General features: G+C 37.6%; 1 long non-coding RNA gene across 1 annotated transcript; it reads left to right on the top strand.

Moving 5' to 3' along the window:
* Nucleotides 1-4,473: 4,473 nt before the first annotated feature.
* On the top strand, nt 4,474-12,127 carry LOC122148533. The gene is made up of 3 exons (XR_006162434.1): nt 4,474-4,499; nt 8,303-8,480; nt 11,810-12,127. It is a non-coding gene; the product is annotated as an uncharacterized LOC122148533 (long non-coding RNA).
* The last annotated feature ends 40 nt before the right edge of the window (nt 12,128-12,167 follow it).

Below are 12,167 nucleotides of genomic sequence, written 5' to 3'. Positions count from 1 at the left end.
TATGGGAAATGAAGTAGTGGTAACAGCCTTGTGACACAGCATTTGTGGGCATCACAGGAACATTTGAACAGGTGAAAATGTGTCTTCCTGAACATCAGTAGTGGTAACAGCCTTGTGACACAGCATTTTTGGGCATCACAGGAACATTTGAACAGGTGAAATGCGTATTTTGAGCTTTTAAATGCATCTTAAACGGTCCAGTAGCAGCTCATTTGGCTTTTCTTTTTTGAGGGATTATGCAGACCAAACACACATATGCACACATGGTCTTTCATTGTGTGAAAACACAGGAGTGTATTTACACATGATGTGTTTTGATAATAGGCTTTGAAAAAACTCTTTAACTGGAAAGTGAATCGGTGCTGTCAAGGGGAATGTGTCCAAACAAAAAAAAAAAAAAATAAAAATAAAAAAAAAAATACAAAAAAAAAAAAAAAAAAAAAAAAAAAAAAATGAATTGCCTGTTTTGAAGTGCTGTCTTTTTTCCCCATCAGATCTTCACCCATACGTGAGTGTGTGTGTGTTTTCCCATCAGTGTTTGTGTTGCTTTGTACTTTCCAGGACTCAGGGATCACGGCTGTGGAAGAGCAAAATGGTTTGTTCGAGCTGATTATTGCCTCTTCTACTATAAAGGTGGGTTGCTCTGGCAAACATCAAAACAGAATCACATTTACACATGGATGCTTATATAGTACCTACCTGTTTAACTTTTCTCCCAGATGTAATGAAGTTATTTGCATTATTTTTGTTTGTGTTAGCATGGTTGGTCTCTAAGTCCCCTAATTCTACTAATTGTGTACTTTCAATCTTTTAGCTATGTGTACTGGCCCCCAGAGTTTGGTTTAACATCAGTATGTTTAGCAAGAGCTCTAGAAAGTAGTTTATTCAAGGGGAAATGAATATGATGTTTTTTGGGTTGCTCAATATTGATCACAGTTTTGTCTATTGGATCACACCCAACTTGCTATTTCAGACTGACTCACCAACCTTGTTTTTGTGTATTTAGAAAAGATTTGGGAAATCAGTTTAAAGCAGTATTGTCTATTAGTAAATATATTTTTATTAGGTAACGGGAAGATAAAGGCAAAATGAAAGCAGTAAAAAAAAAAAAACATAGAATCTGGTTTTTTTTTGTAAGGTTTGCTTTAAGTGAACTTAACATCGTACTAACTGTTTTACTCACACTATGAAAGAATTGTCAATAAAATCAGCCAAATGTTTATCTGTTGCTGTGTGGGGTTAATAGTACTGTGTAGCAAAAAGATGAAGTTCAGGTTCCAACCATGTACTATTTGCTCTAAGCTATTCCACCCCAAGGCTGTTTTGTTACTCTAGAACTTGAAAATGTAAGTTTATTAGATCAGTATCTAAAATATGTCTAAATGAAGCACATTTTGGGCATTATCACTTACAGATGGAATAACAAGTAAACTATAATAGAGATATAGCTTTATATTAATAATATAATTCCTACATCTCAGTCAAAAAGATTAGTACAGACCAAAGTATAGACCAAATATACTTGATTTTTCAAGTGTATACTTAAGTACTATAAATTTAGTATATCTCTGAAAAGTACAACTAGACTGAAGTATAATTCTTTTTTTAGATTTAATAAGAAGTATACTGATAGTACAGGTTGAATAAACCTCTATTTGGTGAGGGAGAGCTACATTATAAGAATAGTTCACCAAAAAAAATACATATTCTGTCCATTATATGCTCACCATCATGTCATTCCAAACCCGTATGCTCTTCTGATTGTATTCAATGCAATACAGTAAATGATTGTTACAGCGGCTCAAAAACCTAGGAATTATCTTACAGGAAATGAAGGACAGCAAATAAAAACAGGTGACTGCAGGTTAGCCCGCCCGTTCTTTAGAAATCCAGTCAGCTTGATCGTACCTTCATATTTAATTAGCGTTGAAGATAAACATTGTATCCGAAATTTCAGCACACTCTAGCAGATCAAATTCAGATCTACTCTACTCTGTTTCACATTTTGATGCTTGTCAATGACATGTTTACTTATTTCCCCGAGTCTGGGTCATAATGGGGATGTAATCCGTCCTCATTTTCCATTCAGTACTACACTCTTCTCTTGCCTCAGACCCCCAGCTCTCTGCACACCTCAAATGAAAAGAGGTGCACCTGCCTCGGTTTGGAATCTCTCCTTCAAACAACCTACAGCAGAAGTATTTTTAAACCCATTACTTCCCTAATCCAGCCACCCCTATCGCCTGTCAACTCACCACTCAATCTCTGTCTCAGACACACCCCACACCGATAAACACACTCTCACTCCGCACACACACCAGCGTTCCCTGTGCAAGGAATGGTCAGGGCGGAAGCAAGGAGGCAGATATTGAGGCGGAACTAAATATGTGAAATTTGATGAGGTTATCATAGTGGTGTGAGAAACACAGGGGTCAGAGAGTATCGAGTGGCATTCCAGGAAGGAAGAGAGAGTGAGAAAAGACAAAAGTCAAAACCCGGACTGGTTGCTCAGTTGGGTTTGTTTTTACCCACAGGACAGTCGTGAAGAGTCGGTGCTGGGTTAGCATTCCTCTTGCCAGCTACACTATCGCTACTGGGGGACCTGAAGATCATATTTTAGCCGAAAATATGCATATCAAGGTAAGATCTTATTTTGACTACAGATCAGCAACACTTTTAAACGAATTTTAAAAAGCTATTCACCACATTAAATTTGCAACCCTTAACTGTAGCTATGCAAGTTTACATAGAAGGCTATAACAGTTATAAGGGGGGGGACCGTTCCACCCAAAAAGAACCTTTTTTATCATTACTGTGAAAATAAAGCACTTTTTATGATACTTTTTTACAGATTGAAAACTTCCATCGAAATTTATTGTAATCACAGAACCAATAGTTCTCTCCAAAACAATTTTTTAATGATGATTTTAATGTTTCATGTGTGACTCCCATAATCTGTCCCACGGCAACAACGATTTAACGAAAGTAGTAGCTGTGTAATTATCACAAAAATGAAGCCTCTTCAGAGTAAAAACAGGTCCTAAACTCAGTCACAGTTTATATTGTGCTAGTGACCTGCCTGACTGTAAATTTACTGTAAATGCTTATTCATATCATTTCCCTTGCACTAGCTGTTCTTCTGGTGTCTTACTGTTTTGTCCTGTGCAAACTGGCTGATTTTAAAAGTCACTTGAGCAATCCCTGCAGTTATGAAATAATGCATGCTTTCATTATCGTTGCATGGCTTCAGCCCTGTAGACAGAAAATGAACCAGTTAGTGTCCTATCAACATTGTCCATACCATTTAGAATACATTTTGCCGCTTGAAGGCGTTTCAATTTGTATGTAACCAATTACACAAGCTGTTTTTTATCACAAATACAGCTCTCTTTTTTGGTTGCTTATCTATGTGCCAGTGTTTTGTAGGCGGGAAGGGACTAGTTCTTGTGGTTCATCCCCTGCAGCTGTGTGGTTCATTGTGGTCCTCATGAGGTTCATGACACATAGTGAATGTATGGTGTCTGTTCTCATCCTGAGGGTAACAAGGTTGCACATAACCAGGTCTACCTCTCTCTGGCTCAACTCCTTCCGCCCCTGGTTCTCCAAAGCAGGAGGATTTTCAACGTGGGAGCGGGAAAGAAACATCAAGAATATCTTGAACGGGCTAATGCGTTTTTAAAGTACACGTTGCTCTCAGTTTGCACTTTGCAGCAACCTCTTTCACTTTCCTTCTTTAACGGATAGTTTTACACAGCCTACGGTGTCACATCGTTCTCCAGAACTGTTGGCGAGGAGCTAGTAGTTGTATCACACTCTTTTTGAGGGTTGAGGATCATTTGCCGTAAGCTTCACACAAGAGAGAATGTAGTTTTACCTTGGTCGCTGGATGGAGATTTTTGGTATTTGATTGACTCAGATGGGCAGCCAATGCGTCTGGTAATCTGTACTAATCCTCTATGAAAAGAAGGCTTACTGCAGTTGAAGTTCTGCCTCAGCAAGCACAACTCACCCCACATGCTGGTATAGACACGGCAAAGCTATGAGGAGGCGTGTGTAATGATGCACTGCAAATGAAACTTTCTAGATATTGGTAGGCAGTGGGAAAGACCCAGCTACGGAGCTCCCAGCTAACCTCCGCTTTATTTCTGTTATTCTGGCTTCTAAACTGTCGGGCATTTGTGCTTGGTGTTGCGGGCTGTTTGTGGTTGGCCACTGTGTGTTTTTGTTGTTTCTCGGCTCATGCGGTTTGTTTCTGCTCACCCTCTTATCTTGCCGGGGATGATGGTCCTTAAATTATACTGACAATTTCCCAGTACGCGTACATATCCTAAACAGGAAAAGCTTGTAGGTGTTGATTTCAGGGTGACCAGTCATTGTCCTTTATTTGCTGAAACTATGTCCTTCTTCTGTTCCCATTGGTGGGCTTCATGTCTGTGACTGAGTGATGGACCAGTCCAGAAAGGCTCTGAGACCCACATTCAGCACTCATCTATAAATAGGTACAACTTTAACCTCTACAGTTTCTCTACCTTAACCTTTGGCATGTGCAAATTCTTTGGGAAGTTTGTGACCTTTCTCACTGACATTATTTCATCTTTTTGAGAGGTGTGAAAATTATTCTGTTCAGAAAACAATAACCAGCAGACATTGAGTGGTTCATAGATATAGCAGATTTTTTTTCAATTTAGTTGCATATGAGACCTTGAGAATATTGTATTATTGTAATGTTTGGATTAGTTTAATGAGTCTGGGTTGCCATGGTTATTTCCACACCAAGACAAGTCATGGAAATAAATGGAATATGGAAAATTGACCTATAAAACTTGGTTATATCCTCTATGTTACATAGGATCATGATATGCACATATATTGTGTTTTACTTGTCACGTTGCTTGCAAAATACACTAAATCTTTCCACTGTCACGGCCACAACTGTCCTCATTGAGTAACCATTCGATTCATGTGACTCTCCAGACAAAGCTGTTGCTACAGGATATGGTTTCCATTTCCACTTTCGGGCTGATAACGAGATGCGCATGTTAAAAAATCGTGGACAACCTTGATAGAGAATTCAAGGAGATATTTCTGCTTTGCACAAAGCCCTCTTGGCCAGCTACAATAGCAACTAGTAGCCAGACAAATAAGATGACCACTCCTGAGAGGACCACTACAACGCATTCTAAAAAGCACAGGCCGAAGGTTCACGTCCAAGGTCGAGAATTGTGTGTGTCATCGAGTCAAACCTATGAAAAATGTGAATGTAACGTGTCCATTACTGTTCTTTAAGAAACCAATTGGCCCCCAATAGTGGGAAAGCCATTCGGGCTTGTCATACCTAAGACCACTTCAGGAAGAAGCTTTACATAATCCTAATAAGCCAAATATGGAATATACCATTATTAACTGGAATTCAAATTGTCAAATTGATTCTGCATTGTGACACCGGAATGAAACAGAATAGTTCTAAATTTGGCAAAAAATCGTTACTTGACTCATATCAAAAATTGCGGGATTGAATCCTGAATCGAAATTCAATTCACGCACCTAACAGACATATTTAACATATACCTTTCTAGAGTTTTGGGATACGTCTATCATTCAAGGACATGTATATTGTGCAGTGGAATCAGTTCAGTGCCAAGCAAACAGAGCTGTTAAATAAAAGCTCTCTTGTACCAGGGTAGGCACCCGCGTTCTTATAATGGATCGTGGATGACATATAGAGAGTGCTTTTTAATGAAAGGACCTGGTTTAATCTAAAAGCATGCATTCAAATAGTCCTACATGCTGCCGGGGGTGCCGACAAGAACACAGAAGCTGCATGCTATTGTTAGCATCTTTGTTTTGTCTTCTGTGTGTACACAGCTGTGTTTTGTGTGCACATACAGTAAGTTTGCCTGTGGTTCATAATAATAAATTATGATTTACATCTGATACTGACCAACTTATGATTTAATATCACCATGGCCCAACAACATAAACTTTTGGTAAGCTAAGTTTAGCTTAGTTTTTCAACATGTAAAAAACTGTTCCTGACAATTTTTGATCAATTTAATGTGTTTTTGTTAAAATAACAATGATAAAAATCATTTCTGACCCTAAATTTTGAAGTGCAGATGGAACATTTTTGTTTTTTTGCTGTGTGCATACATTAAAAAACAAAAAAAAAAAATAATGACGACCCGTTATGATTGATCATTCTTAACTTAACATTAATATAATGGATTTTTCTGTTCACAGGACATTCTATTGAAGTTAAAGAGTAATAGTTCACCCCAAAACTTATATTTTGTCATCATACTCTCTCTCATGTCATTCCAAACATGTACGACTTTTTGTCTTTTTATTGAACACAAATAGAAGTGTTTTCAATAATTATTCAAACAGCTCTCTCTCACAAAGGGAAATCACACAGTGACTAGAGTTTTTAAAGCTAAATGTCACTATAAAAGTAGTCCATATGACATGTGCACTGTATTCCAAGTCTTCTGAGGTTATTGGGCAAAAAACTCCACTGTCATTATCCACTGAAAACTGCCTTAGGCCATGTCAATGACACCAGATGCCACTGAATCTTGTGTGTCTTCTAAGCAAGTTTGAATACACGGAAGTATAAATGAAATATGAGTGCTATGACAGGATCTTTTCAACTCACATTTCTGTCTTTTGTTCACATAACGCTTAAGAAGGCTTGGAATGGATTTTCGTTTATTGTGCATTTATGTTCTTTATGTACAGCCCTTGGTCACGGTATATACTTGTGTAAGGAAAAGAGCCAGCATTCACTTCATCAGACTATCGCTTTCTGGTGTTCTGTGGAATTCACTGGTTTGAAACGACATGAAAATGAATAAATAAAGACAACTATTTTATTGTATAACATGAGGTCTCATTTGTCTGAAGAAATTAGGATAGGGGTTAGTTCAGTGGAGGTTTTAGCTGGGTATTTATCGTTAGTCATCTGAAGTGGTCCAGGCCCCCTGCATGATTCAAAGAGCCGATCAGCCATCTGTCTGCGTTTCACAGCCTCATTGCAGAGCTTTCCCTCGGTGGACCATTAAAACACACCAGGCAGCAGGTTAGCACCTACTCACTGCTTGCCTTTAATGAGCTAGGTCATGTAAACACGCGCGTCTTCATGCGACTGTGTATTTTTGTGTTGTGCTTTCTGCTTACAATTAGAGAGAAAGGAAACGAAATTAGTGAAGAAACGAGACTGGATGTTCTCTAATGAACCATAATTGTCTCTTCGTTTTGTTTTACGTAATCGAAACGCAGCGCAAGTGTACTCTCTCTGAAATCTATTTTTTAATGAGGAAAATTGCAGGCGGCTGAGTTCATGTTAATTAAAACAGCGTCTGTGCTGTTTGTGGAAATGGCAGTTTGCCTGTGTGTTTTATTTTAGTTATACGTAAGTAAAAAAGGAAATTAATATATATCTATGTTATGTTATGTCATGTCATGTTATATAATATCATATTCAACAACTTGCAAATTTGTGCAAACCACTGATGTGATGTTCTACCGAAATCATACAATTTACATGATAACTTATTTATAGTAGTGTCTTTATATAAAATAAAACTGTCTTTGAAAAATAATGTATGACTTAATGTATACTTATTATAGTGTTTTCAAAAACCCATACTTTCTTTGCTTTAATGTAATTACTTTTAATTAATTAATTAATTAATTATACTTTAAAGGAAACACCAGGGGGTAAAATATATTAAATTTATTATGCTTTACTATATTTTATAATATTCTTACATTATTCTATTATATTAAATTAATATATTTTGTAGCATATAATTTGTGCAACACAGAAACATAAAACATAAGAGTAGTAGTCTTTATATAAATAAAACTTGTCTTGCTAATACCATATGACTTTTTTATCACTTATTTAGTATTGCAAACGTGTACTGTCTTCGCTTTACTTTTATTGGGTGGTGTGCTTATTGAAACAAATCTGACCTTTGGTCTTTCGTCTGTCCTTCATGCTGATTCATATCATTGTTCCCTGTAGCTTTGATGTTCATATCTGAAAAAATTTATTTTTAATTGGTGTGTATACTGTATGTGTTTCTTATCACAGTTTGGCCTTGGCTTGATCGGCATTTGCTTTATTCATTCTGACTTCCTGTGTCTCGCATCAGTATGTCCGCTGTGTGGTATTCCATTCAGCTTTCTAACTATCATGCTGAAATCTCAGAAGCTCCTCTGGCCAGTACTTATCTGCTGATGCAGTGTTTCTCCTTTTCCCAGGGCTGGACTGATTTTAGTGCTTTCTCTCTTGCAGGCTACACACACAGGGATGCGCTCCTACATTTACAAACAAAGCTCTGTGATTGGCTCGCAGGCGGAGCACACTGGGATGAGGACGTACTATTTCCGTGCGGACACACAGGAGGACATGAATGGCTGGGGCGAGGGCCATGAACCAGGCTGCACTGATGCAAAACCCACACAGTGAAGAGGTCAAAGAGAGTCACAAAACTTTTCAAAAACATTTTCTAACCAGTATTGTGTTTTTTTATGGCCAAGGAAAAATATCAAAACGTCATTAAAACAAGAATTTACTTAAAGGGATACTCCATTCCAAAATGAAAATTTTGTCATTAATCACTTACCCCCGTGTCTTTCCAAACCCATAAAAGCTTCATTCGTCTTGGGAACACAATTTTAAGATATTTGGATGAAAACCAAGTAGGCTTGAGACTGTCCCATAGACTTGCCAAGTAAATAACAGTGTCAAGGTCCAGGAAAAGTATGAAAAGCATCGTCAGAATAATCCATCTGACATCAGTGATTCACCCGTAACGTTATGAAGCGACGAGAATACTTTTTTGTAAATGAAAGAAAACAAAAATAATGACTTTATTCAACAGTTTTCAGCTCCTCTGTGTCTATACAAATCAGCAGTAGCGCCATTTTGCCAATTCTGAGCAGTACGCAGATGGCATACGCTCCAGCGATACTTTTTCACCACAAAAGATATGTTTTTTACGTGTATCATGTTTGTGAGTGCAGAACTCGTACTTGTTTCATTTATGTACGACTGACAAAGATGCATCCCATTACTATTGCCATGCCATCATGTTTGTGAGTGCAGAACTCGTACTTGTTTCATTTATGTACGACTGACAAAGATGCATCCCATTTTATTAGTTTATTCGTGTGAATTAGTTTAGAAAGAGATTTTATATGCAATTCAAATCCAAAAATCTAAAATAAAAACATGAAATCAAAAAGTTCTCATGTAGTCATGCGATTTTCTTACTTTTTCTATATTTTAATCTAAAAATGTGAATTTTGTGTGATTAAATGTTTATTTGCAGCTGTTTTCTCAAGTGTTTGTTGTGTTTAAAGTGTACTGTCTTCTCCAGTCTGTGTCAAGGGACATTGTGAGTCTGTAAGTGTTTGTCGGGCATCAGTCTTGTTGGTTGACAGCGACGCCGCAGTGTGTCTTGTTCTGCCAGTGCAGAAGACCAGACGGGTATCAGACAGCTTTCTATCTCTCTGTTGTCTGGGCCGACCTCACTTCCTTGAGACAGTCACAGAACCCAAACCCAGCTCAGATGTGGACTGAGTACTCGAATAGTCAAAATGGCTGACTGTGTGAACACAAGCTCAAAAAACATACACATGAATAAGAAAAATCTCAAGACCATCAGTGCTCTCTACGCTGACTGTGTGAACATAGGCTGCATAAACATGTGTATGGTTTAGCCATCTTTCAAGACCATCAGTGCTCTCTGTTGACGTGTAATGCGTGTCGCCCAATTTCACCCATAAAAGATTGAATAGTTAGCTGTCACGGCTGGTGATGTCGTTAACCAAGGCACCAAATTGGGCACCAAGTTGTCATAGCAGCCCAACACTAATGAGACTAGTGTCAGCTTGAGCTGGCAGTTAGCGAGGCAGAAAATTAAGACTGTGATAGTCCTGGATAAAAACCCCATTCTGAGTCATTTCTTTTCATAAAGTGGTTTTTCATTCTCATAGATGCCCTTAGTGCTATGTTGTGTGTTTTCCCCTTTCTCCTTTGCCAGAGTTGTCTTGCGTATACCATTTGTTTTGGTGATTTGAAAGGAATCAGTCATGCTTACGCCTTGCCGTTTCCATGTCCTACTGATATTTTCTGAGAATCTCTGTAGGCTTTGTTTGGGTCCAGCCTATTTGCACATGTGGCTGTTTGTGTGAACAGTTTGAACACCTTGAGAAGAAGGAGAAGTACGCTAAAATGTACAAGTAAATGGATACTAAATTAAATGTAATTTTTTCATAACTGTACTTACAGAGTACACACATCCATAAAATAAAAAAAATAAATTAAATTCCAAAAAACTAAACTAAATGAAAACACTTTAACACACCTTGTATTAAATGTTTTCCTTTTAATTAATTTTTTTAAATTATTGTTTTAATAATTCTTTGTCATGCATTATACAGTAAAAAGCACATTTATTTGATGTTAACTAACATATTCAAGTAGATAAAGTACTTTATTATAATTTTAACTGTAGTGTTAATTGATGTTGCATTGCAATTTTAATATTTTATCTATTTACTACATTTTAAATTTACTAAATTGCAGCTTCATTATTACAAATGTTTAAATACAAATATATTTCAATCCATGACATGCACGTTAATAGAAATTACGTTATATTTTAGTCTGTAAAATATAATTAATGCTTGTTGGTAATATTAGCCAGTACACTTTCACCATATTTCAAAGACAATAGAAGTAATAATTATCCAATTACATATAAATATGTAATTAAGTACTACTTTAGTGGCCTTAAAAAGCACTCTAAAGTTCAGCTGATTGCATTTAATATAAATGTAGACTATAATACATTTTAATTTAATTGCAATTAACATGCAATTAAGTGTCTAAAAAAGTATATTCTTTTATTATTTCCATTAAGTACTTTTTTAAAAGTATGCTAAAGTTCCTCACAAGGGACTGTTTCATGTCTAAATATTAGAATAAATGCCATCTCTCTCTCAATCGGTACCCAAATAATCATTATCCCTAAATACTGTAGATATTATCATGCCTAAAGGAACATCTGTTCATGTTAAAATGCAGATGGAGATTTGGCTGTTGTAGACTTTGAGTGTGCCTGAATCCAAAGAGCCACTGGAGGCCATTTCTTTTTAGTCTGTGCAGCTTGGATATTATTAGTCTGACTGTAGAGTGAGCTCCAGTAGAGATAGCCAAGCTCCCAGTGGCCATGTCTTCTCCAAATGTAGATTCACTCAGGGCCTGATTTAATCATGTCACATTCAGACTGCTATATATGGACAATTTGAAGCTGGAATTAATTTTACATGGTGGTATTGAATCATTTTTCATTCCACAGTTCTTGCAGTTGCAGGTGGTTGCATGACCATAACTATGCACCAGCCTATGGAGTTGCTATTTTTTGTTGTTTTCCCATCCAATTGCTATTGTGGGTAGACCACCCATTGTGAAGTGTTGTGTAAAACGAGTATTCTGAGTGTTTTTGTGGGTTGCTGGTGTATTGTGAAGTGTTGTGTAAAACGTGAATCCTGGAGCTTAACGAGACTAGAGTTGTGAATCTAAATAAGACAGTTTACAGTGATTGATGTATTTAGTTTCATGAGCAGATTCTCTCATGTTTGAAGGCTGGGTTACTGTATGGTCCAGACTCCATGCTGTGGAATGGTGTTCATCTAACAGACCTTACATGTGATCCAGCATCATGAGAAAAGCATCATATAATAGTCTCATAAAGCCTCACTGACCTTTGTATGTCATGTTTTTGCCACACAGAGACGAGTCGGATCAACCAGACCAAGTGAACGTTTCTGAGAAACTCAAGCAGCAGGCTGTTCCTCAGACCAACCACATCAACAGCTTTGTGATTCCAGAACCTGAAGTTATCCAAAGTGACGAGCTGCAGGAGGAGAAGCAGGAAGCATTTGTTGGAGAAGTGGAGATTCAGGTTGCTCCAAGAGAGATGGAGCAGGCGAGGGGTAAATCTCCAGCGAGCAGGATAGTAGAGGTGGAGGTTTTAGCTCCAGGGTCAGCACCAGCATCCCAAGTTCCCTCTCGAGCTCCTTCCAGGGCCGTCTCGACCCCGCCAGTGCTGAGGAAACGGTACACCCGTAGAGCAGAACGGCATGCCTGG

This window comes from Cyprinus carpio, chromosome A18 (assembly GCF_018340385.1).
Source record: "Cyprinus carpio isolate SPL01 chromosome A18, ASM1834038v1, whole genome shotgun sequence".
NCBI lineage: Eukaryota > Metazoa > Chordata > Actinopteri > Cypriniformes > Cyprinidae > Cyprinus > Cyprinus carpio.
This window is presented reverse-complemented; position numbering and strand designations above follow the sequence as displayed.